At 39.5% G+C, this 6,000-nt stretch overlaps 1 pseudogene; it reads right to left on the reverse strand.

The window, feature by feature from the left end:
* Window positions 1-2,410: 2,410 nt before the first annotated feature.
* LOC122440885 lies at window positions 2,411-5,422 on the reverse strand (annotated as a pseudogene).
* Window positions 5,423-6,000: the final 578 nt, after the last annotated feature.

A 6,000-nucleotide genomic window follows, 5' to 3' on the forward strand; every position in this document is an offset into this window, starting at 1 on the left:
CTGCCCAGGAATTGAACCTAAGTAGTCTAGATGGAAACCAGAAATCCTAGATACTCATCCACCAGGGTAGAGAGGCTAGAAGCAAAGTTGCTCTGGATCTTGCCCCATTTGAAAGCAACAATATTTCACAGAGGTAAAAACTGTAAAAACAAGTACAAAGTGTATTATTATTAGCACAACACAACATGTGGGGGAGCACAGAGAGAAGCAGTTTATTTATTTAAGACAGAGGCAAGGCAGAAATACATACCTGGAGAGAAAGGGTATGGGCATCTTCCCTAATGAGGAGGAGCACAGTAAAGAAGTGACTAATCATTCATCTAGGAGCAATTCTTCTGGGTCTTTGTTCTCCTCTGGCCAAATATCTCACTTCTTTTTTCCACATCTGAACTTCCTTAGGATCCTCCCTGATATTCGTGTGCATCTTTTTGCTAAGCTGGATTCCAGTGCAAAGGAGTATGACAACACATATTATGGGATGATGCCTCCTTCCTTTGGAGTCTTTTTGCACATGTGTAGTTGAGGAGACTTCCTTGACCTCAGGAATGAGAGATGTGGTCCTCTTATCTCTTTACTCCAGCACAGTTCAGGTCCTGCCATTAACTTTGTGCTTGGAGTGTCTAAGAAAAATAAAATTCCAGTTTGACAAACTCTCGCAGCTCAACTCCTGGGCCCATTTATCTCCTAACTCAGTTGGGAGAAAAATGAGGTGTGAGGATAAAACCCTGGCAGAAACTGGCTTCTATCAGGTTTTTAGTTCAAGAGCTCTGGAGGGATTTGGGAAATAATCTCTTGAGTCATGTCTTCTACAAATATCTCCCTGAACACACTGGACCTAAAATCTCTTTTCAATCATACTGCTTCCAAGAGACTTGCATGCATATCCTTAGAGCCTGTGGAGTTTTGGCAACCAAGTGGGTGGAATGCATACACCGTGGTGAAGGAAAGAGCATAGCTCAGCCCTGGGAGAGTTTGGGGTCTGGCTACTGATACAAAATGTTCTAGGCAGAAGGGATGACTGAGCAAAGGCTGAGGACAGTGTTCTAGAGCAAAGCAAGCCAGGGATAGGCTGAGGGAAAGCTGGCTAGAAAACAGGGCCCACATCTCATAAGGTTTGATAGGCTATGTGAAGAGACAGAATTTTGAGTAAGGAGGAGTTATGATCTGCCCCCTCCATTAGAAAAAAGAGAATCAACCTGGCTGTCTGTATGATTCACCCAAAAATCCTATAGTAATTCAAGTGAAAAATGATGACACTGGGATCACAATGGGAAAAAATGCAGACTGTAGCAGAAGTGAGCAGGTTCTGGGTACTTTTTTTTCATCTTTTTTAAAAAATTGAAGTATGCTTAATTTACAATGTTGTGTTAGTTTCATGTATACAGCAACGTGACTCAGAAAAGTATATCTATCTATCTATATCTATATATATATATACATTCTTTTTCAGACAATTTTCCATTATAGGTTGTTACAGCATATAACATATGCTGAGTTGAGTATAGTTGAGTATAGTTAGTCTTGGTACATTTTGAAGGTCAAGCCAAGAGAACTTTCTAGCTTACAGTAGAACTGTCAGAATGGCCTGATGTGATTTCTGTCTTTGTGGAAGAGAACTGATGATCAGAACAATAGGAGTGGTATGATTTTCGGTGCTTTCCTTTCCCCATTTTATTTCCTTCTTCTTTTCAAGTAGAAGTCAGAATCCCATTATCTCTTTATCTTTGATTTTTTGCAATTTGAATATGATATACTTAAAATTTAGAGGTTTCTTTTGTTTTGGAAAGTGTTTTTCATATTTCATTTTTTTTAGCAATATAAATGGCATTAGCACATTATATTAGTTTCAGGTGTACAACATAGTGATCTGATATTTGTGTTTATTGCAAAATAATCACCACAATAATCATAGCTAACATAGGATACCATGTAATTACAAAAATTTTCCCCCTGATAAGAACTTTAAGACCTACTCTCTTAACAACTTTCAAATATGCAATATGGTATAATATAATTGACTATAGTCAATGTTAACCATGCTGTACCTTACATCCCAAGACATATTTATTTTATAGTTGAAAGGCTGTACATTTTGACCCTCTTCATCCATTTTTCCAGCACTTCAACTTTCACCTCTGGCAACCACCAATCCATACACTGTATCTATGAATTTGATTTTGTTCTTTTTTAGATTCCACATATAAATGAGATAATACAGTATTTGTCATTCACCATCTGACTCATTTCATTTATCATAATGTCCTCAAGGTCCATCCATGTTCTCATACATGACAAGATTTTCTCTTTTTTATAGCAGAATAACATTCAATTGTGTGTGTGTGTGTGTGTGTGTGTACACATTTCACATTTTCTTTATCCATTTATCCAATAATGAGCTACTAGGTTGTTTTCACATCTTGGCCGTCACAACTAATGTTGCAATGAGCAGGGGGGTTAGATATCTTTTTGAGTTAGTGTTTTCATTTTCTTTGGATAAATACCTAAATGTAGAACTGTTGGATCATAAAGTCGCTCTACTTCAAATTTTTTGAGGAATCTCCATACCGTTTTTCACAGTGGCTATATCAATCTACATTTCCACTAACAGTGCACAAGTGTTCCCTTTTCTCTACATCCTTGCCAACACTTCTTTTTTCTTTTTTAACAGCCATATCGACAGGTGTGAGTTGATTTTGATTTGCATTTCCCTGATGATTAGTGATATTAAGAATGTGCTGGTTGCCATCTCTGTATCTTCTTTGGAATAATATCTCTTCATATCTTTCCGCCTATATTTTAATTGGTCTGTTAAGGTTTATTACTATTGAGTTGTGTGAATTCCTTATATAATTTGGATATTAATCCCTTATCCAGTATATGATTTTCAGATATTCTTCCCTTTCAGCAGGTTGTCCTTTCATTTTGTTGATAATTTCTTTTATTTTTTAATATTTTAAATTTACAAGTATTGAATTTATTTTTTTATTTCTTTTTCATTTATTTTTATTACTTGGAGGCTAATTACTTTCCAACATTGTAGTGGTTTTTGCCATACATTGACATGAATCAGCCATGGATTTACATGTTCCCATCCCAATCCCTCCTCCTGCCTCCCTCCCCATCCCATCCCTCTGGGTCTTCCCAGTGCACCAGCCCTGAGCACTTGTCTCATGCATCCAACCTGGGCTGGTGATTGGTTTCAACCTTGATAGTGTACTTGTTTCAATGCTATTCTCTCAGAACATCCCACCCTCGCCTTCTCCCACAGAGTCCCAAAGTCTGTTCTGTACATCTGTGTCTCTTTTTCTGTTTTGCATATAGGATTATCGTTACCATCTTTTTAAATTCCATATATATGCGTTAGTATACTGTATTGGTCTTTATCTTTCTGGCTTACTATATTCTGTATAATGGGCTCCAGTTTCATCCATCTCATCAGAACGGATTCAGATGAATTCTTTTTAATGGCTGAGTAATATTCCATAGTGTATATGTACCATAGTTTCCTTATCCATTCGTCTGGCTGATGGGCTTCTAGGTTGCTTCCATGTCCTGGCAATTATAAACAGTGCTGCGATGAACGTTGGGGTGCACGTATCTCTTTCAGATCTGGTTTCCTCAGTGTGTATGCCCAGGAGTGGGATTGCTGGGTCATATGGCAGTTCTATTTCCAGTTTTTTAAAGAATCTCCACACTGTACTCCATAGTGGCTGTACTAGTTTGCATTCCCACCAATAGTGTAAGAGGGTTCCCTTTTCTCCACACCCTCTCCAGCATTTATTGCTTGTAGACTTTTGGATAGCAGCCACCCTGACTGGCATGTAATGGTACCTCATTGTGGTTTTGATTTGCATTTCTCTGATAATGAGTGATGTTGAGCATCTTTTCATGTGTTTGTTAGCCATCTGTATGTCTTCTTTGGAGAAATGTCTGTTTAGTTCTTTGGCCCATTTTTTGATTGGGTCATTTATTTTTCTGGAATTGAGCTGCAGGTGTTGCTTGTATATTTTTGAGATTACTCCTTTGTCTGTTGCTTCATTTGCTATTATTTTCTCCCATTCTGAAGGCTCTCTTTTCACCTTGCTTATAGTTTCCTTTGTTGTGCAAAAGCTTTTAAGTTTCATTAGGTCCCATTTGTTTATTTTTGCTTTTATTTCCAATATTCTGGGAGGTGGGTCATAAAGGATCCTGCTGTGATTTAAGTTGGAGAGTGTTTTGCCTATGTTCTCCTCTAGGAGTTTTATAGTTTCTGGTCTTACATTTAGATCTTTAATTCATTTTGAGTTTATTTTTGTGTATGGTGTTAGAAAGTGTTCTATTTTCATTCTTTTACAAGTGGTTGACCAGTTTTCCCAGCACCACTTGTTAAAGAGGTTGTCTTTTTTCCATTGTATATCCTTGCCTCCTTTGTTGAAGATAAGGTGTCCATAGGTACGTGGGTTTATCTCTGGGCTTTCTCTTCTGTTGCATTGATCTATATTTCTGTCTTTGTGTCAGTACCATACTGTCTTGATGACTGTGGCTTTGTAGTAGAGCCTGTTCCTTCAAGATCCTAAACAGCTCATTCAAAGTCATCCCCGTCTGTTTTCCAACACTGTTTATTTCAAATTGTAGGGGGACACCTTTAGGAACTTTCTTTACATCAGATTGATCCTGTTTTGTCAAATGAGGGCACAGCAGTATAAGTTGATCATGGTTTCTTAGTTACTGAGCACTGCTCTGCTCCTGGATTATCAATGGATACAGTCAAAATTCCTCCATTTATGGTAGAAGTTCTCTATTGACGAGTTCTCTTTGCTACTACATCATCTAGCAGTTGTTCTGAATTCAACTGGGCCTGAACCTTCAGGCCTCTTCTGAAAAGAAAAACTCCCTGATGAGTGTCTTTCTGATGACTTAATTCATTTCCACTCCTGGTAAAACCGGCTGGAATGTAATTTTTTCTATTTATCTGTGTAGGTCTCCTGAGAGCTGCAACCGGTTATCCTTGCACATCATTTAGTCTCAGAAGGTTTACCTTCCTTTTTAATGTTGGAAAATATCGTTCTATATTCTTGTCACTTAGAGGTGGTCGATTCATAGGACTAATTCATTTTCGAATTCCAGTTGCTTTCCTAGATGCAAGACCAGTGATAACTCCATAAGGACGTCTCTTCCCAGGCATCACTCTTCTTCTACGGCTCAGACTATTCTTACCAAAACCAGAATTCTGTTGAATAGCCCATCTTACTCTCATTCTGAATTGCCTGGCACCACTTTGCTGAAGTCTTCTATTTAATCTCAGGAAATTCTGCCTCATTCCTTCCTTTCGATTCAATTTGATGGTATCATCCTAAGACATATCAATTCTGTTCAGGTTTTCATTGCTGCAGGCTTTCGGTGGCGCTGTGGCTCCTATTAATTGGGTACTAAACCGCTTCATGGGAGAAGGCAATGGCACCCCACTTCACTATTCTTGCCTGGAAAATCCCATGGGCAGAGGAGCCTGGTGGGCTGCAGTCCATGGGGTCGCTAAGAGTCGGACACGACTGAGTGACTTCCCTTTCAGTTTTCACTTTCATGCATTGGAGAAGGAAATGGCAACCCACTCCAGTGTTCTTGCCTGGAGAATTCCAGGGATGGGGGAGCCTGGTGGGCTGCCGTCTATGGGGTCGCACAGAGTCGGACACGACTGAAGCAACTTAGCAGCAGCAGCAGCAGCAGCAAACCACTTCATGGCTGGAGACTTAGAGCTGGAACAGTCAGAGAAGGCTGGCTGAGGCCTGCCACCACCCACTCACTCAAGCAGACTATCTGCACTGTGGGAGCACGCACGCATGCTGATGGAGTCCTCACCCCAAGACCTCCTGCTGGCGGCGGGGGAGGTGGCGCTGCTCAGAGGTTTTAAATTACGGATTCAATCTTACTACCAAGGAGTCTGTTCAGATTTCCTATTTCTTCATGTTTTCATCTTGGTTATGTCGTATATTCCTTAGGATTTATTCATTTCTTCTAGGTTGT

This window comes from Cervus canadensis, chromosome 4 (assembly GCF_019320065.1).
Source record: "Cervus canadensis isolate Bull #8, Minnesota chromosome 4, ASM1932006v1, whole genome shotgun sequence".
Lineage (NCBI taxonomy): Eukaryota > Metazoa > Chordata > Mammalia > Artiodactyla > Cervidae > Cervus > Cervus canadensis.